The sequence below is a fragment of the Schistocerca americana genome, chromosome 7 (assembly GCF_021461395.2).
Source record: "Schistocerca americana isolate TAMUIC-IGC-003095 chromosome 7, iqSchAmer2.1, whole genome shotgun sequence".
In the NCBI taxonomy this organism is placed as follows: domain Eukaryota; kingdom Metazoa; phylum Arthropoda; class Insecta; order Orthoptera; family Acrididae; genus Schistocerca; species Schistocerca americana.
Genome location: NC_060125.1, coordinates 599,127,178 through 599,152,828, shown reverse-complemented (window position 1 = coordinate 599,152,828; position 25,651 = coordinate 599,127,178).

Below are 25,651 nucleotides of genomic sequence, written 5' to 3'. Positions count from 1 at the left end.
GGTAACCGTGATAGCGTTACGGAGATGTTTAGCAAACTCAAGTGGCAGACTCTGCAAGAGAGGCGCTCTGCATCGCGGTGTAGCTTGCTCGCCAGGTTTCGAGAGGGTGCGTTTCTGGATGAGGTATCGAATATATTGCTTCCCCCTACTTATACCTCCCGAGGAGATCATGAATGTAAAATTAGAGAGATTAGAGCGCGCACGGGGGCTTTCGGACAGTCGTTCTTCCCGCGAACCATACGCGACTGGAACAGGAAAGGGAGGTAATGACAGTGGCACGTAAAGTGCCCTCCGCCACACACCGTTGGGTGGCTTGCGGAGTGTAGGTGTAGATGTAGATGCAGACTATGAAGCAATAGAGTTAACACTGGCAGTACTTTTACTGATGATACCGCTGCTGTTGCCACTAATAATGATAACAATAATAATGACAATAATAGTAATAGTGATAGTGACAGATAAAAAAGAATTTATAGGTGTGCAAAGTAGATTTTTCTCTGATGTAGGGAAAGGATATTTAAGGAGAATGCATCAGCTAAGAACACTGGGAAATGAAGGCCCGAATGGAAAGGAGAATGTACAATGGTAACGAGCGCACAAAGGCACAGTAGTCATTACACTGATGCGCCAAAGAAATTGGTATAGGCATGTGTATTCAAACCCAGAGATATGGGAACAGGTAGAATACGGCGCAGTGTCTTGTGCAGTGTCAGGTTATCAAGATTTAAGTGAGTTTGAACGTGGTGTTATAGTCGGCACAGGAGCGATGGGACACAGCATCTCCGAGGGGATGTTCCCACACGACCAGTTCACGGGTGTACCGTGAATATCAGGAATTCGGCAAATCATCAAATCTCCGACATCGCTGCGGTCGGAGAAACATCCTGCAAGAGCGGGACGAACGACGACCGAAGAGAATTGTTCAACGTGACAGAAGTGCAACCCTTCTGCAAACTGCTGCAGATTTCAATGCTGGGCCATCAAGTGTCAGCGTGCGAGCCATTCAACGAAACATCATCGATATGGGCTTTCGGAGCCGAAGACTCATTCGTGAACGCTTGACGACTGCACGACACAAAGCTTTACACCTCGACTGGGCTGATCAACACCGACATTGGACTGTTGAAGACTGAATGACACAAAGCTCGATACAATCTGGAACGAGACTCGTCCGACCAGGCAACATCTTTCCCGTCATCAAGGGTACACGAGAGGGTCCGCTGCTCTGAAAGCCCACATCGATGATGTTTCGTTGAATGGTTCGCCGCTGACACTTGTTGAAGGTCCAGCATTGAAATCTGCAGCAACTTGTGGAAGGGTTGCACTTCTGAACGATTCTCTTCAGTCGTAGTCGGTCCCGTTCTTGGAGGATCACTTTACGGCTGCAGCGAGGTCAGAGATTTAATGTTTTACCGGATTTCTGATATTCACGGAACGCTCGTGAAATGGCAGTACGGGAAAATATCCACTTCATCGCTACCTCGACCATGCTGTGTCCCACCGCTCGTTCGCCGACTGTAACACCACGTTCAAACTCACTCACGTCTTTGTAACCTGCCATTGTAGCAGCAGTAACCGTTATAACAAGTGCGTCAGACAGTTTTTGCCTTATTAAGCCGTTCCCGACCGCAGCGCCGTATTCTGCCTGTTTACATATCTCTGTATTTGAATACGCATGCCTATACCAGTTTCTTTGGCGCTTCAGTGTATATCCATGCTTGAGCGTGTGGAGGCGTGAGGGCTCTGTGCATGCTCGTGCGAAACAGCTGATCATAGTTTCTTGTCAGGCAAGCAGTTACGTGTGTGAGCACCTTTACTCATATAATGAGAGGCGTATTTTAGGGCTCCAGTCACGATTTTTATGCCAGTAAATTTATATTTCAGGGTATTTGTATTTTAGCGGCGGCTCACGCGAATCAAATTGTATGAAAACTATAATCTCATGAATTTAGTTTGCATTATGACTTATTTTAAACGTTTATTACTCGTAGAAAAGGAAGCCTCTACTACTATTAACAAATTTTCCTTGATGTTTACGGACGAATATAAGGGCATGCTATGGTATGCTAGAGAGCGATATATAAGCTGGTCAGGCAAGATTTAAGAACTAACTTAGAACTCGCTGCTTCGGTCGCAGTAGACTGTATGGTCTACACAGATTTTTTTTTCTTTACACGAAATTTTATGTTGCTCGCAAAGTGCAGTACATTCTAAACTTTCCACACTAATTAAGACAATGAAGTATGGTTCAAATGGTTCTGAACACTATGGGACTTAATATCTGACGTCATCAGTCCCCTATAACTTAGAACTACTTACACCTAACTAACTTAAGGACATCACACACATCCACGCCCGAGACAGGATTCGAACCTGCGACCGTAGCGGTCGTGCGGTTCAAGACTGAAGCATGGTCTTTTCCTACGATAGTTCTGATGAAAAAAGCGATTCTGGTATCTGGAATCTAAGGTTTCTGTTAATCATGACCTTTGTGTTGATATTTCTATAGAAACTTTCGTCCCAAACACATATTTCTTTACATCTAACCTAGAAGTGAAATGCCAAGTTTCGTACATTTAGCTTTAAAATGTGTTTAATATAAAGAAAATTTCTCAAAAATGTTCATGTCCTATTTGCCCCCCTTAGGGATTGAATTTGCAAAACCGTGAAACACGTATTTATTTTGTTTCAAACCGGAAAGCCAAATTCAATTTTTCATAGATTTAGTTTTAAAAATGCTTTCAAAATTTAATATTTCATAAAAAAATTCTTTCTCTGTTTCGCCTCCTTACGTGTCGAATTTCCAAAAAACAATGCTTTTGTTATTTGTAACCGAGAAGTCAAACAGCAATTTTCATAGACGTAGCTTTAAAAATACTTTAGTTGTTCTTTAATAATAATTCATTTTCAAAAAGCTTTGCCACAGTTTTTCCACTCCCTTACGGGTTAAATTTTCAAAAATACTGAAACACTTTTTTCTTTATTTCTGACCGAGAAACCAAATATCAGTTTTCGTAAGTCTAATTCCAAAATTGCCTTAATAGTAATAAATTTAAAAAAAAGTTTTATCCCTTATTTCACCCCCTTAGGGATGGAATTTCGAAAGATCCCTTCTTAGACGACACCTACAGTAGAAGAACAACAGCCCGCTCCAAATTTGAAATAGTTGGTCATGGTTTATGTTCTTCTGGTTTATTTTGTTTATCTAATATTGTTTATGAACGTGTAGGCAGCGAAGTGGTTTGAGCTGAGCGATGATGAGTCAATCAGGACATGAGACTGTGTGTGTGTGTGTGTGTGTGTGTGTGTGTGTGTGTGTGTTCGTCCCCACAGCGCCTGCTTTATCGGCCGTGAAGCGCCCGCTCGGTGGACGGACCGTGTCGTGCTGTGGTCCGTATACAGCTGAGCTACTCCCCTGGCGCCCCCTCCTCGCTGTGATAAGCGGCTAAGAGGCGACACCTCGCGTCCCGTAGCCCCGGCACACACTACGTCCACTCCCCCTGCAGTCATTAAAGTGCGACATGTTCGCTCAGGGGTTCGTGAGCCAGTTCGTGTGAGCAGACACTCCGACTAATCCACCGGGAGTCGCATCTGTGGAGCAGTATTGTCGCTGCGAGTACGCAGACAAATCAGAGGGTAGTAGACATCTTTGACGATAGAAGTCCGAAGACTTTCACGACGAGTGTCAGTCTGAATAGAACCAGAAATCCCCACTCCTGGTTGCTTAGAGAATCGATCTCACATGTAGCTTCGAACGTCGAATTAGATTGTTATTGTTGCTGTTGCAGTTGCAGCAATCTTCGGTTCTAAGACTGGTCTGATGCAGCTCTCCATGCTGCTCTACAAGCTTCCATCTCCGAACAACTGCTGAAATTACATCTTTGACTCTGCTTACTATATTCTTCTCTTTATCTCTCCAGGCTTTTTTGCTGTCAGCAGTTCCCTCGAATACTCAATTGGCGATCCCTTGATGTCTCAGAATGTGTCCTGTGAACCTATCCCTTCTTCTAGTCAGGTTGTTCCACGAATTTCTTTTCTCCCCAATTCTACTCAGTACCTCTTCATTATTTACATGATCTGCCCATCTAATGTTCAGCATTCTTCTGTAGCACCACGTTTCAAAAGTTTCTATTCTCTTTTTGTCTTAACTGTTATCATCCGTGTTTCACTTCCATACATGGCTACACTCCATAAAAATAATTTCAGGAAAGACTTCCCAACACTTAAATCTATATTCGATGTTAAATTTATGTTTCTCAGAAACCCTTTTCTTACCATTGCCAGTATACATTTTATGTCCTCTCTACTTCGGTCATCATCAGTTATTTTGCTGCCCAAACAGCAAACCTCATCTACTACTTTAAGTTCCTCGTTTCCTAATCTCATTCCCTCAGCATCATTTGGTTTAACTCGAGTACATACCATTATCCTTGTGTTGCTGTTGTTAAGGTACATCCTATATGCTCCTTTCAAGCCACTGTACATTCCGTTCAGCTGCTCTTCCAAGTTCTTTGCTGTCTCCGACAGAATTTGAATGTTACTGGCAAAGCTCTAAGTTTTTATCTCTACTTTCTGAACTTAAATTCTTGCTCCAAGTTTTCCTTTGGTTTCCTTTACTGTTTGCTCAATGTACAGATTGAACAACATCGGTGATAGACTACACCTTTTCCTCACTCCCTTCTCGACCACTGTTTCCCTTCCATCCCCCTCGGTCCTATCTGCCGTTTGGTTTCTATATACATAAGTTAACGAGTTAGGTATTTTAAGTTATGAATGTAAGCGAAAACATGGTTATAAAAGGTTTGAAGTTATCATTAAAGTTTGATGGCAGACTGAAAGGGCTCTCATTATTAAACACTGGTTGAGTATATGGGTAATTTGCGTTCTGTTTCAAGCAGAAGCTAGTTATTCGAGCATCTCAGTGAACTACGTATCGAACAGTGTGCACTGAGGCAACAATAGTCGCGGGACACCTCCTAAAAGGCCTATCTAAAAAAAAAAAGGCTCTGAGCACTATGCGACTTAACTTCTGAGGTCATCAGTGGCCTAGAACTTAGAACTAATTAAACCTAACTAACCTAAGGACATCACACACATCCATGCCCGAGGCAGGATTCGAACCTGCGACCGGAGCGGTCGCTCGGCTCCAGACTGTAGCGCCTAGAACCGCAAGGCCACTCCGGCCGGCAAAAGGCCTGTCTGTCTGACATCTTTTTGCTCGGCGTAGTGCAACTGCTCAACGTGGAATGGACTCAACAAGCCGTTGGAAGTTCCCTGCACAAGTATTAGGCCAGGCTGCCTCTATAACCGTCCATAATTGCGAACCTGTTGCCTGTGCAGCATTTTGTGCACGAACTGACCTTTCAATTATGTGCCATAAATTTTCTGTGGGATTCATGTCGGGAGATCTCGGTTGACAAGTCATTCGCTCGAATTGTCCTTCGAACTAATCGCAAACAATTTCCGCCCGGTAACATGGCGAATTGTCATGCACAAACATTCCGTCGTCATTTGGGAACGAAGTCCATTCATTAATGAAGGAAAATTGTTTCGGAGTAGCCGAATAAACCATTAACAGTCCGTTATGGGTTCAGTTGGAACAGAGAACCCGGTCTATTCCATGCAAAAACAGCCCGCACCATTATGAAGACAGCACACCGCCTCGTTGACAAATTTGGTCCATGGCATCTTGGAGTCTGCGGCACACTAGCCGTACCATAAGTTATAACCAACTGAAATCTGAACTCATCTGACCAGGTCACAGTTTTCCATTGTTCTAGTGTCGAACCGATATTGTCACGAGCGTAGGAGAGGCACTGCAGGCGATGTCGTGATGTTACCAAAGGCACTTTCGTCAGTCGTGTGCTACCTTAGTCCATTAATGACAAATTTTGCCGCATTGTTCTACTGGAACGTTCATCACACGTCCATCTCGCAGTGTTGCTTGTCTGTTAGCACTGACAACTCTACGCAAACGCCGCTGCTCTCGGTCGTTAAATGAAGAAGATGGCCGGTGCGTTGTCTATGGTGAGAGGCAATGCGTGAAATGTGGTTTTCTCGGCACACTCTTGACACTGTGGGTCTCGGAATACTGAATTCCCCAACGAAAACCGAAACAGAGTGTCCTATACGTCTAGCTCCAACTACCATTCCGTGTTCAGAGTCTGTTGATTGCCGCCGTGCGGCCATAATCACTTCGAACACGTTTCCACATTAATCAGCTGAGAACAGATGACAGCCCTGCCAATGCACTGCCCCTACATCCCACCGTCTGTGTACGTGCATATCGCTGTCCCGTGATTTTTGTGATCGCAGTGTATAATTTTGCGGGAACACTCGGTGGTACACGTGGATAACGTCTGCAAAGTGTGTTGTGAATAAAGTAGCAAAGAAGTAATAAATTACAATGGCACTCCTGACGCCGCAGTTTTAGTGCATGAACAGCGGAAATGTATAAAGGCGGTGCTGAAAAAGTTTTCGTTTCAGGCAGCTGCTGCAGCGTATATGCAAGCGGGCCTACGATGCTTGTATATAAGCACAGACTAGTAAGCAAGGTATTAGTGTCGTATTCGTATCTTTCAGGCGTGAAAACTGTATATGGGGAAACGTGAACTATGACGAAGTTATTACGAAACGCCTCCAGACAAGACCACTGTTCCTTTTCTTTTTTTTGCTGCGAAGGACAAATACCGGTTGACATCTATCGGAGGATGAAAAATGTGTTGGGGGCAGCAGGCCTGTCGAAAACCAGCGTTGTGGAATGCTTCTGCTTCATACTGCACGCCCCCGTATAGCAGATGCTGTGACACACAAGTTACGCCAAATCAAGTGGGAGACATTTGAGCATCCATTCTGTAGTCTACATCTCTGCTCATGCGATTACCACGTCTTTTTTCGGGGTGGAATCTGCTATTATTCACTATTTTTTTTCCACGCACTTCTCCCGTAGACACGGTGGTGAAAAAATTGAATAAATATAGCTGTACAGTGAGCCGTGAACGTAAAGCGAAGAAACTGTGAATATGTTTGTGATTTTTGGTCAAATGTTTTAACGGAGCGAAACAGGATTTCCCACAAATTACATAATGGATTTTTGTCCGAATTTTCATGGAAAAATAAAGAGTGGAAAATGGACAAACGATGTATCAAATTGTCCAGCATGTGATCTAGTATTGCAAACAAAAATTTAATTGCTTCAAAGTAATCATGTTAATTAAGAAAGACTTCCACAGGGAGTTGACAGAAAATGTTTGTACGAATTTTCACAGTCACCGGCGATGGAGAAAGAGACAAATGCCGTATCAAATTAACCAGCGTGACGTCTATTTTTTAAAAAAAGATTTAATTATAGAATTATTTGAGAACAGAACTTGAAAATAAAAAGTACATAAAAGACGGTGAAATGTTTTGAAATGATTTTCTAAAAGTAGTAACTAAAATTGCTCGGATAAACATGACATCTTGGAACGAGGCTTGAAATCATGTGCAGCAATAGACAAGCATCCTCTAGTACTGTTTAGAATTCCAAGTTCAACAATGAACTTTAAATTCTCAATTGGTGCCTCGTTTGCAATATATGATTTCGTGAATCAGTCAAAGTCGCGTCAAATGTTTCTTTAATCTGTTTCATTTCTTACTTTTAGACAAATCATTTCACAAAACATTTGACCTTTTTTTCAATTTTTTTACTTAGAAACCGTCTTTGTGACCATATCGAAGGCTTAAGCATTAGTCGCATGTACGTGACTCAATTTATTTTGCAGGCATACTCATTGAAATGTACTAAAATACAGGCTGCCCCAAGAGTAATGTACAGTATCCAGGGATACGACAGGGACGTTTATTTGAAGCAAGATCTTCATATGGACATATGCCCTGTTTCGGATGGCTTCCAAAACGGGACACACAGTGCATTCGTTTTTGGACAGTCATTCGAGAAGAGCGAATGGCGGAACAAAATAAATTGCAGTTTTTGGAAAATTCGTTTGCTGAACCGGTTGAGGATGTTGCTTTGGCCACACAGACTGATACGTATTTCCAGCATGATGGAGCCCCTCCGCATTTTACCAGTCGTACGAGGGGGAAATCTTAAACATACTTACCCTAACAGCAGTCATGGTTGTGGTAGTAAAATTAACTGCTCACCGACAGCGCCAGAACGTAGCCCAAAAACTTTTATTTGTTGGATTGGATGAAGTCTGAGGTGTAGAAACGAAAGGTGCGTATGCGAGATGAACTGCTTGGTCGCATCATGGACGGTGCTGCCCTCATTATTAAACAAGCACCACAACATGTTCTCCCAAGAGAGAACAAATGCAGTGAAGTTGACAGTGGGATATTCGAACATTTATTGCGAACTGTAAAACAGATTTAATGTGTAGTACGACAATTCTTAGAGGTGAATGCATTAAAAATTCGTATTTTTCGTTTGATACTTTGTAAAATGCACATTGTAATATTTACTAAGTCTTCTACACGTGTACATGTTTAAATTGGCAAGGTATTACAGAAAATAACACTGTATAGAAAATAACACTGTACATTTAAACGTGTTCTGTCTCGGAAACTATTCGGTAACGAACTTTGTTCGTTTAAGTCTTTCGCTTCAAGTCCTCGTTCCTGTCATATCCCTGAATATAGACCATTGCTCCTGGAACACCCTGTATGTCTGAAAATAATTTTCCCCAAGTTCTTTACATGTTTCTGACTTAGTCATTCCAGGAATATGCGAAGATTTGCTCTGCCCATCGATACAGACCGATTACTTGCCTCATCTTTGCTTCGTCTCTGGCGATTTCACTCTGGATCGAATGTTAAAAGCCGAACGGAAAAATAAAGGAAACACAATTGGTCAAGAATGACATGCGAGATTGGACCTAGACAGAAAAATCCCCAACAACTGATCATGGATGAAATTTCAGTATCAGAATCGTGCGTCTGCCGTTCATCAAGAAACTAATATCAGAATCGAATAATACAGAAGAATTCAATAAGTAGAGAAACAAAAGTAGATTGAAAGGCGAACTTGGGGGAAAATCTGAAAACGGTGTCTTTATAAACTATTTTCTGGAAGTTAACGACCTGAACTTACGGAAATTTAAAAATGCACGTACGCTTTCATTTGGAAACCACTGCGCTAGGAGCACTGTTAGCTTCTTAGTGAATTGCCCGTAAACGGCTGTCGATAACGTATGACATGATAATTTTTAGTCATTTAAGTCTTTTTATGCAAAGGAAACAATTTCACAATAAAATAAACTGGATTTTCAACATGAAGATTTTTTGTGAAACAATGGCGCTAATCTGCCTCCTGTTGTGCTTCGAATGCCGTTGTCTTCCTCATCAGTGAATGCATTTCTTCACTCATTTATGGGAAGATCTACATTTAGCTGAGCACCCACTACTTCGCGTTTATTACTTCCAAAACACCATTACCAATGGTGAAAGCCGAGTCGACTGTAACAAGGAGTACTAAGATTGGCTATCGTACCCATCAGAGAGCTTAAATTTTAAATGTCTTCGAATGAGTAATCATAAGAATCAAAAATGTTTGTAGTAGTAATTAAAGCATGCGAACTGTCCATGATCCTAGCAAACAAAATTATAAAAAACCACATTGTTATAGTGGCCACTTTATATGTGTAATGTATTACTATCTTTTCGACGTTTCTCATCAAGCCATGTACGTTATCTCGCTTTTCTGGCTGCTTCTCTCACACAAATAATGATAAAAATTCAGAAATTCAGGGTCGCCACCAGCCCAAGCCCTTCAAAACCACTTAGAAAAAAACGGAGCTGGAAAATTATTAGTTTAATATACTTTAATAATTTAATTAAAAGTATGCAAAATTTCTTTAAGTAGCCAGATAAATAGCACTCCATGTCCAATTCAGGATTGAAAATCGGAGTAAGTGGGTAAGATCAACAGCACAGAATTTCACGTAGATTATTTATGTATCTATGTATCTGGTTACACATCCTAACTACACATAACTGGTGCCTGACTAGAAATATTTAAGTAAGAATTACGTGAGAATGTAACAGAGCACAATTTAACTACAGCAAGAAGAAACACCAAAAACGGGGGTGGGAGACAATGATACTATCATCTCCTTTGCATTCATACCATAAAAATATTTCAGTGAGACTCGCATTCTTATGCTACGCATGCACTATCCTGGACAGAGGTTTAACCAATGCACGAGGTTGGGCGATAATTGTTCAAACATACAAACTGCTTCTGCTGCTTGCAAACGGCCGAACTAGAGCACGTGGTGCATTCGGAATCAAGCTGTTGTGCTGCTTTGTAGAAAGCGCACGAAAGAACAGATATTTCTGCAGAAATTATAGCTCATTAAACAAGCAAACTGTTAAAATAAAGCCTATTGCGGTGCCGTGGTGGACCAGAAGGGTCATTGATTACCAAACACGTGGCACAAAATCGACACACAAAGACAAAAGCAACTTCCACAAAATATAAGATCAAAAATCATACTCGCTTCGACACAGTATTACACTCACAGTTGAAGTGATCCTAACCAGCTTTTCCTAATCAGATTTACCCTTTGAAATTCTACTTCATCGTTGTTCAGAATGAACAAAGTAACTTCCACCTTTTGAACTCAAACACCCAAAAATCGCCTATTTAAAGCAATATAATGATGACACATTCGGAAAAACAACTCGCTTCACACGCTTCAGTTAAGCTGAAGTTCTTAAGTATTTCAACAGTTAATTATATCGAAGTCCTAACTCAACTTGCTTCCTATCACCTGAAACCCCCCTTAAGAGTTACGATCCGTACCCACCAAGAATTCACCGAAGAGTGCCGCTTTCTCTTTAGAGATTACCTAGCTCCCCGTGCAGCGGAAGCTACCAGAGGGGTAGCCCTCCGTCACCAACCTCACACACAAAAACAGCCTTCGACTATGAGGGGTAAACCTCTCCGTTCAGGTATTGCGAACCTAAGTTGGTCATCGTGTGCTCTCCTTTGAACGAGAAGCAACATCGCCTGCTCCCAACAGACGATGACCAACTCAACGTTTCCCACAAAACAAAACCGAAAATCCACATTAAAACACACATATAATATTCAATAGGCCTTATTTGAGTGCTGAGTCTTTCTGGAAGAGTTCATGAACTGAGCTAAAATCAGGCAGCGAAGTGAATAAGTTGTACCGAATCCGACAAGCTTGCTATGGAACGTTTCAGATGCTTTAAAAGAAATCGAAACGCGACTGATCTTAAGACTTGGATTACAATTGCAAAAAAAACTGTGATTACCCTATACAACCTGAAACAAATTGCCAGACGTGCTGACTGTTTCAATAAAATAGTAGGTCGTTCCGTTGGACGAAACGGCCACATTGCATGAGTTTGAAGAAACTCAGTATGAGTTAAAGACAGTCTAAATTCGTTTTGGAAAGCATTTACTTCTGGAATGTAGAGGTACGAGGCATGTTCAGAAGTCATGTGTACTAGATTTTATATTTTTTTGGAAAAAGTGTATTTGAAAAAAATATTAAGGGACATTGTTGATACACTTGACGACTGTTTTTCCACACCACCGCCATCCCGTCCAGTGCATGCGGTGATCCTTGGCACAAGCTTCTTTGTGCTGTCCTGGAAGATCATCTCCCCCGCCGGCTCCTTCCCCCTCTGCAGAATATCCTCTTCATCGGTTGAAGATTAAATTCTACTTATGTGTGCCTTCAGGGAGATGAAAAAATGACAACCTGAAGGCGTCAGGTGAGGAGGACAGGATCACGGTTGGAAACATCCCAACCATATCTCGTCAGCATTCCCCTCCTTTCGTTTTAAATGCTCCTTTTAAGTTGTTTAGGGTTTTCCAATATCTTGTGCTTTAATGGTCTACCGTTGAGGTAAAAGTTCGACCAAAATGATGCATTTTCGGTCCCAAAAAATTAACACCATGGTTTTTTTGCCCGAAATTGCGGTTCTGAATTCTTTAGCAGATGAGGAATTGGTAAGACGCCACCGTGACAACTGCTTCTTATTTCAGGCGTATAATGAGCTGCCCACGGTCTCGAGTTGCAGTAGAGCTCAGAAAATCCTCACCTTCCATTTCAAGGAGGAGGATATTAGTGTTAAACGTCTCGTCGATTTCGAGGTCATTAGAGACGGAGCACAAGTTCCGAGTACGGAAGGAAATGGGCCGTGCCCTTCCAAAGGAACCGTCCCAGCATTCGCCTGAAGCGATTTAGGGAGATCACGCAAAAGCTAAATAAGGATGGCCGGACGCGTGTTTGGACCGTCGGGCTCCCGAATGTGAGTCCGGTGTGCTGACCACGGAGCCCCATCGCTGTCTTCCAATTCAAGTCGCTCAAGAAACACCCGAGCGTTATTGACCCGATTGTACTTGGATGTTCTGTCGGCTATTTTCGGACCTATCTTGCGCACAGTTTCCGGTATTCCAGAATTTCTGTGAATGTTTCGTGTAAGAGAGTTCTGGATGATTATGGAAAAAGCGCAGAAATTTGATCCACTGTCAGTCGGCGGTCTTCACTAATAGTTTCCTCGATTTTTGGCACCAACTTATCAACCAAAATGGAAGACCCTCTACACCCCTGTTCGTCAAGAATATTTTTTCTGCCTTCACTAAACTCCCTGCACCGCTCAAACACATTCGTTGTGTCCATAATACCTTCGCTGTAAACCGTCTTCATTTTGTAGGTGTTATTTCTTCCTTGAGCACAAGCTGATCACAGCTTTTGATTGTGTATATCATGGAATACTTCTAGATAAGCTCAAGTACTGTGGTATGAATGGGACAGCGCTCAAATGGTTTAAATCATACCTAACTGGAAGAGTGCAGAAAGTTGAAATAAGCAGTTCGCATAATATGCAAAAAACTGGCGATTTCTCTAATTGGGGAACAATCAAGAATGGGGTGCCGCAAGGTTCGGTCTTAGATCCTCTGCTGTTCTTAATATATATTAATGACTTGCCATTCTATATTCACGAAGATGCAAAGTTGGTACTTTTTTCCGATGATACAAGTATAGCTATCACACCCAACAGACAAGAATTAACTGGTGAAATTGTAAACGATGTTTTTCAGAAAATCATTAAGTGGTTCTCTGCAAATGGGCTCTCATTAAACTTTGAAAAAACACAGTACATACAGTTCCACACAGTAAATGGAATGACATCATTAATAAATGTAGACTTCGATCAGAAATTGGTAGCTAAGGTAGAACATTCAAAATTTCTAGGTGTATCCATTGATGTGGGGTTGAACTGGAATAAAACACACTGAGGATCTGCTGAAACGTTTGAGTTCAGCTACTTATGCTGTTAGGGTCATTGCAAATTTTGGCGATATACATCTCAGCAAATTAGCTTACCATGCCTATTTTCATTCTCTACTTTCGTATGGCATCATATTCTGGGGTAACTCATCATTGAGTAAAAGAGTGTTCATTGCACAAAAGCGTGTAAACTGAGTAACTGCTGGAGCTCATCCAAGATCATCCTGCAGACACTTATTTAAAGAGCTAGAGAGCTTCACTGTAGCCTCACAATATACATATTCACTTATGAAATTTGTTATTAACAATCCGAGCGAATTCAAAAGTACGAGGGCAGTTCAATAAGTAATGCAACACATTTTTTTTCTGACACAGGGGTTGTTTTATTCAGCATTGAAATACAACAGGTTATTCCCCAATCTTTTAGCTACACAACACTATTTTTCAACGTAATCTCCATTCAATGCTGCGGCCTTACGCCACCTTGAAATGAGGGCCTGTATGTCTGCACGGTACCATTCCACTGGTCGATGTCGGAGCCAACGTCGTACTGCATCAATAACTTCTTCATCATCCGCGTAGTGCCTCCCACGGATTGCGTCCTTCATTGGGCCAAACATATGGAAATCCGACGGTGCGAGATCGGGGCTGTAGGGTGCATGAGGAAGAACAGTCCACTGAAGTTTTGTGAGCTCCTCTCGGGTGCGAAGACTTGTGTGAGATCTTGCGTTGTCATGAAGAAGGAGAAGTTCGTTCAGATTTTTGTGCCTACGAACACGCTGAAGTCATTTCTTCAATTTCTGAAGAGTAGCACAATACACTTCAGAGTTGATCGTTTGACCATGGGGAAGGACATCGAACAGAATAACCCCTTCAGCGTCCCAGAAGACTGTAACCATGACTTTACTGGCTGAGGGTATGGCTTTAAACTTGTTCTTGGTAGGGGAGTGGGTGTGGCGCCACTCCATTGATTGCCGTTTTGTTTCAGGTTAGAAGTGATGAACCCATGTTTCATCGCCTGTAACAATCTTTGACAAGAAATTGTCACCCTCAGCCACATGACGAGCAAGCAATTCCGCACAGATGGTTCTCCTTTGCTCTTTATGGTGTTCCGTTAGACAACGAGGGACCCAGCGGGAACAAACCTTTGAATATCCCAACTGGTGAACAATTGTGACAGCACTACCAACAGAGACGTCAAGTTGAGCACTGACTTGTTTGATGGTGATCCGTCGATCATCTCGAACGAGTGTGTTCGCACGCTCCACCATTGCAGGAGTGACAGCTGTGCACGGCCGGCCCGCACGCGGGAGATCAGACAGTCTTGCTTGACCTTGCGGCGATGATGACACACGCTTTGCCCAACGACTCACCGTGCTTTTGTCCACTGCCAGATCACCGTAGACATTCTGCAAGCGCCTATGAATATCTGAGATGCCCTGGTTTTCCGCCAAAAGAAACTCGATCACTGCCCGTTGTTTGCAACGCACATCCGTTACAGACGCCATTTTAACAGCTCCGTACAGCGCTGCCACTTGTCGGAAGTCAATGAAACTATACGAGACGAAGCGGGAATGTTTGAAAATATTTCACAAGAAATTTCCGGTTTTTTCAACCAAAATTGGCCGAGAAAAAAAAATGTGTTGCATTACTTATTGAACTGCCCTCGTAATAGCAGTGTACATGGCTACAACACTAGGAGAAAGTATGATCTTCACTACTCAAGGTTAAATCTAACTTTGGCTCAGAAGGGGGTAAATTATGCTGCCACAAAAGTCTTTGGCCACTTACCTAATAGCATCAAAAGTCTGACAGCCATATAGCATTTAAAAGGAAATTAATAGAATTTCTTAATGGTAACTCCTTCTACTGATTAGATGAATTTTTGGATATAGTAAGTGGGTAATTTCCCCAACTCCCGCCAAATAAGAAAATTAAAAATATTAAGTATCATGTAATATTTTGTGTAATGTAATATCTTGTACAGACACCATTTATTAACCTGACACGTTCAACATCATTACGAAGTGTCATATTCATGATCTATGGAACAAGTACTAATCTAATCTAATCTAACGTGGCCCGCAGTTGGTGGGATTTCTTACAGACACCTTTCACGCAAATGAACACAACAACTTGAGTTTCCGTTACTATCGTGTTCCTGTGATTCTCACTGTGCCAGGGGATTGACTTCTACCACTCAGTGTTGCAAACCTTTAAAAAAACACTTACTTTCTGAACATGCCTCGTACATGTGAAAGCACTTGCACACTTGTTGGGTCCACAACCTGTCATACCAACACAAAAGAGCTGAAGTCCTGCTGAGCACATACTTACTCCCGTTAGGATAATGGTCATCAGAGAGCGGTAGGTCCTCGTGAGCGCGTGGGTAGTTACTGCCGATAGCGCGAACGTCCGGCGGCGAGAAGACATCAAATCGGAACGCGCGCATCTCTGGGGAAATCATATTCCGCGCTACGGTCGCGTACTACGGTACTACGGTAGTGCCATCAATAGTACCGTCGCTACCGCGAGCCTGCGAACATCAAACAAGGGCATTAGAGGAGTCGTCTCGGCTGCAGTCGGCTTCGGCGTGGCCAGCTGATACACTGGTCTCAATGTCAATGCCTACGCACAAACAACAGTGAATTAAATTTAAGCTGTACGAAGTGGAATAAATTAGCTACAGAACGGTCGCGAATACGGTACGATACGTCTCGACATTGGTTGCCACGCTGCTTTGTATAAACCGTGAGATTTACACAATGACGGGGTGTTAAGGAGATGTGACGACCAACCAAACAAAAATCGAGCGGTCAGTTTGTGTTACAGCCACACTGAGACCCCGTTTTCGGTCTTCGACGGGCTTTGCCATTGCTGGCAGGACCGGAAAGTGATCCACTCAACACTGAACTGTCTGGAGGATAAATGTCAGTTTCTGTTTCGGACGTCAAGGATTGCAACGTTATCAACCATATCGGCCAGTTTCAATGCGTAGTGTCAGAGAGTACCGTATACGATTTTCGAGAGTTGAGAACTACATTTTCCATTTAAGATTCAGTTTTATAACATGTTTGTATAGTATGAACTAGGGTACAGTTTCCTAATGCTCTGAAAACTATCATTTATTTAATCACAGATCGGCTTTCGGCTTCTTAGACCACCACCAGACAACAGCAACGGCCCAAGAAGCCGAAAGCAGGTTCAAAGGGCTCTGAGCACTATGGGACTAAACATCTGAGGTCATCAGTCCCCTAGAACTTAGAACTAAGTAAACCTAACTAACCTAAGGACATCACACACATCCATGCCCGAGGCAGGATTCGAACCTGCGACCGTAGCGGTCTCGCGGTTCCGGACTGAAGTGCCTAGAACCGCACGGCCACCGCGGCCGGCGCCGAAAGCAGGTTTTGTGACGAAATTAGTAATATTTTGCAGGACATTAGGAACGAGTTTCCAATTTAATATTGTTGTCATGTTAAACACTGATAAAAAGGCAGGTAATTAGATTACAACATTTTTAATGTTAGCCATATTTTTATCCAGAGAAGTCTTAAACTATATGATCTTACCTGTTTTGTAACATCAAATATTAAATTGGAGCGTCAGCAACTACTATACTGAATGCGAAAATATATTTAGAACTAAGAAACTCTTCAAATCCAAGTATACACATAATAAAATAAAAATATCCTTTACAAATTAAAGGACAATACTTAACTTACAAATACCTTCATAAAGAACGAAAGCTGCAATAAAAGTTAATGTATTTTACAGATCAGTTTCGCTGTTAAACGTTGATTTACTGTTCTATGTACGATCATTGTTATCCAGTCAACGCTGGCAGGCAGTTGTTTCGTAAGTTAGTTGTTGGAGAAAGAGCACGGGGAGCAGAAATGGTCTGGAAAATTTTCAATGTGTCGTACAAAAATAGGTTTACTTCACAAATAAAAGTTAGTCTTCTCTGAAAAAAATTGTTTGAAGGAGGTTATTTTTTGAAGAGCCAGTAACTACTGATCATAATTAATATTGAATGACAAGCATCTGGGAAAGAACTAAACGGAGTTTAAACAATGACGACCGTTTTGGATTAGCGTAAAAAATGAGTAATTGTTCTGTTGTAGTCCCATTCTGCTCAGTTAATTTCTTTTATACAAATAATTTTTCTGTTGTAGTCCCATTGTACTCAGTTACTTGTTTTACATAACGTGCTACAAAGTCGTTCCAGTTTTGGATAAAGTGCTAATTTTTGTTATTTTTGCCGTCGATTACAAAGTTGGGAAGTTACAAGCTGAATGAGCAGCGTGCTCACCAGATGCCGCGAATGAAGAGACACAGTCTATGTAAGTTTACGCCAGCAATTTGTAATAGCGCTTTATAATAACGCACTTTGAAGGTAGCCATTATATTCCGTTGATATTATGGTCTTCAGTGACTCCTGTATATAAGAGAGGTAAAAGAGTGGACGCACAGAATAACGGACCAATGTCCTTAACATAGGCTTGCTGCAGAATCCTTGACTACTTCTCAGTTCGAATATAATAAATTTCCTTGAGAGGGAAAAGCCTCTGGCACGGATTTAGAAACATCGCCCGTACGTGTCTCAGCTTGCCCTTTTTTCATACGACACACTGCGAACGAGGGATGAAGGGCAACAGGCGGATTCCATTTTTCTAGATAGCCGGAAAGTATTTGACACGGTGCCCTTCTGCGGACTGTAGCATATGGAATAGATTCCCAGATATGGGAGTCGCTTGAAGACTTCTCAAATAACAGAAATCCCTACATTGCCCTTGACAGCGAGTGTTCACCAGAGACAGGGTTATCATCAGGTGTGCCCCGGGGAAGTGTGACAGGACCGTTATTATTCTCTGTGTGTGTAACTGAGTTGGTGGACAGGGTGGGAAGCAATCTGATGATGCTGTGATAAGGTATCGAAGTTGAGTGACTAAGAGAATACAAGGTGAGTTGGATAAAAATTCTAGTTGGTGGAATGAAAGGCAGCAAGCTCTTAATGTAGAAAAATGTAAGTTAATGCGAATGAGCAGGAAAAACAAACTCCCTAACGTACAGATATAGCATTAGTAGGGTCCTACTTGACACAATCACGCCATCTAAATATCTGCGTGTAACGTTGCAAAGCGATAGAAAATGGAACGGGCATGTGAGAATTATGGTAGGAAAGGCGAATGGTCGACTTGGGTTTATAGGGGGAATTTTATGAAAGTGTGGTTCATCTGTAATGGAGACCGCATATAGGACGCCAGTGCGACCTGTTCTTGAGAACTTCTCGAATGTTTGGAATTGGTACCATGTCGGATTAAAGGAAAACATCGAAACAATTCAAAGGTGTGGTACAAGATTTCTTACCAGTAGTTCGAAAAGTATTCAAGTGTTATGAAGATGCTTTGAGAATTCGGATGGGAATCTCTGTAGGGAGGCAATTCCTACGCTTGGTTGAGCACATCTGTCTAGCCAGGGCGAAGTGAGAATGAACCCCTCAGTCAATTACGCTGCCCATAACACTTATTCTGGGTCTGTGATTCGTTTCTTACGAGACTGCAGTTTTTCGTAAGACCCTGAACACAATCCAGCCGGACACGCCCTATTGAGGCAAGAGTACAGCGAGGTTCGGTCTTAGGCCCTGTTCTATGCACCGTCTACACCAACGACACACCCAAGCAAGTCTGTGGTGAAACAGCCTTATACGTTGACGACTCAGGCATATATAAGTGTAGCAACAACATTTCATTCATACAGCGAAAATTGAAAGAACATCGAGACAAGATCACGCAGTGGTGTAATGTCTGGAACGTGAAAATTAACCCCACTTAATGCTAAGCCATTTACTTCACTACAAAACTTATCGTTGGTATCCCCTTCCAACGGGTGAAAAATTGACCTTGGAGTGCAAACTCCTCCTCTGGCCCCAGATCATACTTCCGGTCAAACTGTACGTCTCGGAAATGTGGTCTATGGAGCCAGCACTACCCTCGTAAGCCTGCAGTGTCTCCATGAATGAAGAATTCCATATCGCCTCAGGTGCTGGCAGATATGTCCCAAACACACACGTAAGAGACCTTTTACACCAGCCCACTAACTACGCATTCATTACAGATAAATCAATAAAATTTTATGAGACAAAATAGACATCGCCGACATCCTCATACAAAATTTAGGGAAAGAATCACCCGAAGCGTCACATAAACGTCGAAAATTAACACTTAGGAGCCTGTGCAGGGAGTAGCGATAGACACAAACACCTAAAACAAACATTTACATTAAACACACACCCACACGTCTACAGTCCCCATTTTTCTTACGCCACAAGTACAGCCGAGTGATTCTTCAAAATTCAATACCACACTCATTGCCATAAGGGAAGGCGAAGTTCTTTTCGAGGAGCACTACTGCCAAAACTTAGGAAACCGGAATTTCAAGCTGACTGCAGAACAATTCTGCTTCCGCAAACACACATTTCGCTCATTCGGGGCATACAGACAGTCGACCGAGCGAGCTGGCGCAGTGGTTAGCACAGTGGGATCGATTCTCGAGGACGGTTCAAACACACGTGCGGCCATCTTGATTTACGTTCATCGTGATTGCTCTAAATCGCTTCAGGCAAATGCAGGTATGGTTCCTTTGAAAGGGCTCGGCCGACTACCTTCCCCATCCTTCCCAAATCCGATGTGACCGATGACCTCGCTGTTTGGTCACCTCCCCCAAATTACACAACCTACAGACAGTCGTTTTTCCCCGTGTGAAAGAGGAAAGGAAATAACTAGTACTGGTACGGGAGTACCCTCCGCCACGCACCGTACCGTGGCTTGCGAAGAATGTATGTAGAAGCAGATACGAGCTGATTTTAGCTTTTCCATTTCAGATTCAATGGAACCTATATCTTGAAAATTCTTTAAAAAATTTATACTACAAGCGCCAAAGAAATTGGTACAGTCCTGCGTATTCAAATATGTAAACAGGCAGAATACGACGCTGCGGTCCGCACTGCTTATGGAAGACAACAAGTGTCTGGCGCAGTTGTAAGTAGGCTGTTTATGTTTTCTTATTGGCATTGTTACGTAACGCCACCTCTGTATGAAAATCACTGGCTGTGCTGTGTGCAGTCTGTGGCTGCTTTGCATTGTTGTAATACTCGCCATTGTAGTGTTCGGCAGCGGCAGCTGGATGTTAACAGCGCGTAGCGTTGCGCAGTTGGAGGTGAGCCGCCAGCAGTGGTGGATGTGGGGAGAGAGATGGCGGAGTTTTGTAATTTGTCATGAACTGCTATATATATTATGACTATTAAGGTAAATACATTGTTTGTTCTCTATTAATATCTTTCATTTGCTAACTATCCCTATCAGTAGTTAGTGCCTTCTGTAGTTTGAATCTTTTATTTAGCTGGCAGTAGTGGCGCTCGCTGTATTGCAGTAGTGCGAGTAATGAAGATTTTTGTGAGGTAAGTGATTTCTGAAAGGTATAGTTTAATGTTACTCAGGGCCATTCTTTTGCAGGGATCTTTGATAGACAGATTGCGTTGCGCTAAAAATATTGTGTGTCAGTTTCAGCACAGTCATGTGTAATTGTTCAAAGGGGACGTTTGTTGGTGAGTGAGCTTGAACGCGGTGTTATAGTCGGTACACGAGCGATGGGACACAGCATCTCCGAGATACTGATCAAGTGGGGATTTTCCCATAGGACCATTTCACGAGTGTACCGTGATTATCAGGAATCAGGTAAAACATCAAATCTCAGACATCGCTCTGGCCGGAAAAAGATCTTGCAAGAACGGGACCGACGACGACTGAAAATCGTTAAGTGTGACGGAAGTGCAACCCTTCCGGAGGTTGCTGCAGATTTCAATGCTGGGCTATAAACAAGAGTCGGCGTGCGAACAATTCCACGGAACATCATCGATATGCGCCATCGGAGCCAAAGGCCCACTCGTGTACCCTTGATGACTGCAAGACACAATGCCTTACACCGACGTTTGACTGTTGATGACTGGAACCATGTTGCTTGGTCGGACGAGTCTCGTTTCAAATGGTATCGAGCGAATGGACGTGTTCGTATATGGAGACAACCTCATGAATCCAAGGACCGTGCATGTCAGCAGGGGACTGTTCAAGCTGGTGGAGACTCTGTAATGGTGTGGGGCGTGTGCAGTTGGCGTGTGGAAGACTCTGCAAGAGAGACGCTCAGTAGCTCGATACGGGATTTTGTTGAAGTTTCGAGAACATACTTTCACCGAGGAGTCAAGCAGTATATTGCTCCCTCCTACACATATCTCGCGAAAAGTCTATGAGGATAAAATCAGAGAGATTAGAGCCCACACAGAGGCATCCCGACAGTCTTTCTTTCCACGAACGGGACTGGAATACAAGGGAGAACCGATAGTTACTCAAAGTACCCTCCGCCATACACCGTCAGGTGGCTTGCGGATTATGGATGTAGGTGTAGATGTAGATGAAGGACCCCTGATACGCCTAGATAAGACTGAAAGGTGACAAAAAATGGTTCAAATGGCTCTGAGCACTATGGGACTCAACTTCTGAGGTCATCAGTCCCCTAGAACTTAGAACTACTTAAACCTAACTAACCTAAGGACATCACACACATCCATGCCCGAGGCAGGATTCGAACCTGCGACCGTAGTGGTCTCGCGGTTCCAGACTGAAGCGCCTAGACTGCGAAAGCAAAGAGAGCTCCACTCCAAGTTTAAACGCAGCCAAAACCTCTCAGACAAACAGAAGCTAAACGATGTCAAAGTTAGCGTAAGGGGGGCTATGCGTGAAGCGTTCATTGAATTCGAAAGTAAAATTCTATGTACCGACTTGACAGAAAATCCTAGGAAGTGCTGGTCTTATGTTAAATCAGTAAGTGGCTCGAAACAGCATATCCAGACACTACGGGATGATGATGGCATTGAAACAGAGGATGACACGCGTAAAGCTGAAATACTAAACACCTTTTTCCAAAGCTGTTTCACAGAGGAAGACCGCACTGCAGTTCCTTCTCTAAATCCTCGCACAAACGAAAAAATGGCTGACATCGAAATAAGTGTCCAAGGAATAGAAAAGCAACTGGAATCACTCAATAGAGGAAAGTCCACTGGACCTGACGGGATACCAATTCGATTCTACACAGAGTACGCGAAAGAACTTGCCCCCCTTCTAACAGCCGTGTACCGCAAGTCTCTAGAGGAACGGAGGGTTCCAAATGATTGGAAAAGAGCACAGATAGTCCCAGTCTTCAAGAAGGGTCGTCGAGCAGATGCGCAAAACTATAGACCTATATCTCTTACGTCGATCTCTTGTAGAATTTTAGAACATGTTTTTTGCTCGCGTATCATGTCATTTCTGGAAACCCAGAATCTACTATGTAGGAATCAACATGGATTCCGGAAACAGCGATCGTGTGAGACCCAACTCGCCTTATTTGTTCATGAGACCCAGAAAATATTAGATACAGGCTCCCAGGTAGATGCTATTTTTCTTGACTTCCGGAAGGCGTTCGATACAGTTCCGCACTGTCGCCTGATAAACAAAGTAAGAGCCTACGGAATATCAGACCAGCTGTGTGGCTGGATTGAAGAGTTTTTAGCAAACAGAACACAGCATGTTGTTATCAATGGAGAGACGTCTACAGACGTTAAAGTAACCTCTGGCGTGCCACAGGGGAGTGTTAGGGGACCATTGCTTTTCACAATATATATAAATGACCTAGTAGATAGTGTCGGAAGTTCCATGCGGCTTTTCGCGGATGATGCTGTAGTATACAGAGAAGTTGCTGCATTAGAAAATTGTAGCGAAATACAGGAAGATCTGCAGCGGATAGGCACTTGGTGCAGGGAGTGGCAACTGACCCTTAACATAGACAAATGTAATGTATTGCGAATACATAGAAAGAAGGATCCTTTATTGTATGATTATATGATAGCGGAACAAACACTGGTAGCAGTTACTTCTGTAAAATATCTGGGAGTATGCGTACGGAACGATTTGAAGTGGAATGATCATATAAAACTAATTGTTGGTAAGGCGGGTACCAGGTTGAGATTCATTGGGAGAGTGCTTAGAAAATGTAGTCCATCAACAAAGGAGGTGGCTTACAAAACACTCGTTCGACCTATACTTGAGTATTGCTCATCAGTGTGGGATCCGTACCAGGTCGGGTTGACGGAGGAGACAGAGAAGATCCAAAGAAGAGCGGCGCGTTTCGTCACTGGGTTATTTGGTAACCGTGATAGCGTTACGGAGATGTTTAATAAACTCAAGTGGCAGACTCTGCAAGAGAGGCGCTCTGCATCGCGGTGTAGCTTGCTCGCCAGGTTTCGAGAGGGTGCGTTTCTGGATGAGGTATCGAATATATTGCTTCCCCCTACTTATACTTCCCGAGGAGATCACGAATGTAAAATTAGAGAGATTAGAGCGCGCACGGAGGCTTTCAGACAGTCGTTCTTCCCGCGAACCATACGCGACTGGAACAGGAAAGGGAGGTAATGACAGTGGCACGTAAAGTGCCCTCCGCCACACACCGTTGGGTGGCTTGCGGAGTATCAATGTAGATGTAGATGTAGAACCGCACGGCCACTCCGGCCGGCGACGGCTGACACGTCACCTGCATCTATTCATGTCCATTGTGCATTCTGACGGACTTGTGCAATTCCAGTAGGAGAATGCGACACGCGACACGTGCAGAATTGCTACAGAGCGACTCCAGAAACACTCTTCTGAGTTTAAACACTTCCGCACGCCACCAGACTCCCCAAACTTGGACGTTATTGAGCATATGCGGGATGCCTTGCAACGTGCTGTTCAGAAGATACCTCCAGCCCCTCGTACTCTTACGGATTTGTGGACAGCCCTGCAGGATTCATAGTGTTAATTACCTCCAGCACTTCTTGAGACATTAGACGAGTCCACGCCGCGTCGTGTTGCGGCGTTTCTGCGTACTCGCAGGGGCCTTACACGATATTAGGCAGCTGTATAAGTATCTTGACAGGTTACTCTGCAAGTACAACATATGATCTGGAGATGGGCGACATTGCCCGATACCGGTAGTTTGGAAATTAAAAGTAGCGGTCCACAGACTGAAAAAATTAAACAGCTAGACGGTGGAACTACTCGGAAGAAATTAGCTGGACAACGAATCGATGGTTTCGTAAAACAGAAGGCATTCTGCTTCTGTGGAGGTGAGGCCGCTGCGTGGCGGAAGTGGGGGGGCGGTGTGGGGGCGGAGCGGGGGGTGAGCCAGGTCCCAAAGCGGCCAGCTCGTGCCACGGCGTGGCGTCTCGTATTTCGCGGCACGACTGATAAGGCCGTCAGCGCGGCCATTCCGCGCGAGCGAGCCCGACCGGGCGGCCACCGGTTTGACAGCTGGCGGCCGCTCCACGCCGCCTCCCTGCAGCTGCCCGCGCCACGCCTAGCGAGCAAAGCCAGCAGCTAGCGCGCTGCCAGCTGCGAGACACGCTCGCCCGTAACTCAACTCACCGCTCGAGCACGGATGAGTCACGGTATACTTGTTAACGGAAACGCTACGGAAGCTTTCCTCGACGCAAATATTTAACTCCCACAGCAGTTACGTACCTGACTTGACAGAATCAAGTGTTGTTGTTGTAGTGATCTTCAGTCAAGAGACTGGTTTGATGCAGCTCTCCATGCTACTGTATCCTGTGCAAGCTTCTTCATCTCCCAGTAACTACTGCAACCTACATCCTTCTGAATCTACTTAGTGTATTCATCTCTTTGTCTCCCTCTACGATTTTTACCCTCCACGCTGCCCTCCAATACTAAATTGGTGATCCCTCGATGTCTCAGAACATGTCCTACCAACCGATCCCTTCTAGTCAAGTTGTGCCACAAGCTCCTCTTCTCCCCAATTCTATTCAATACCTCCTCATTAGTTATGTGATCTACCCATCTAATCTTCAGCATTCTTCTGTAGCACCACATTTCGAAAACTTCTATTCTCTTCTTGTCCAAACTATTTATCGTCCACGTTTCACTTCCATACATGGCTACACTCCATACAAATACTTTCAGAAACGACTTCCTCACACTTAAGCTTATACTCGATGTAACAAATTCCTCTTCTTCAGAAACGCTTTCCTTGACATTGACAGTCTACATTTTATATCCTCTCTACCTCGACCATCATCAGTTACTTTGCTCCCCAAATAGCAAAACTCCTTTACTACTTTAAGTGCCTCATTTCCTAATCTAATTCTCTCAGCATCACCCGACATAATTCGACTACACTCCATTATCCTCGTTTTGCTTTTGTTGATGTTCATCTTATACCCTCCTTTCAAGACACTGTCCATTCCGTCCAACTGCTGTTCCAAGTCCTTTGCTGTCTCTGATAGAATTACAATGTCA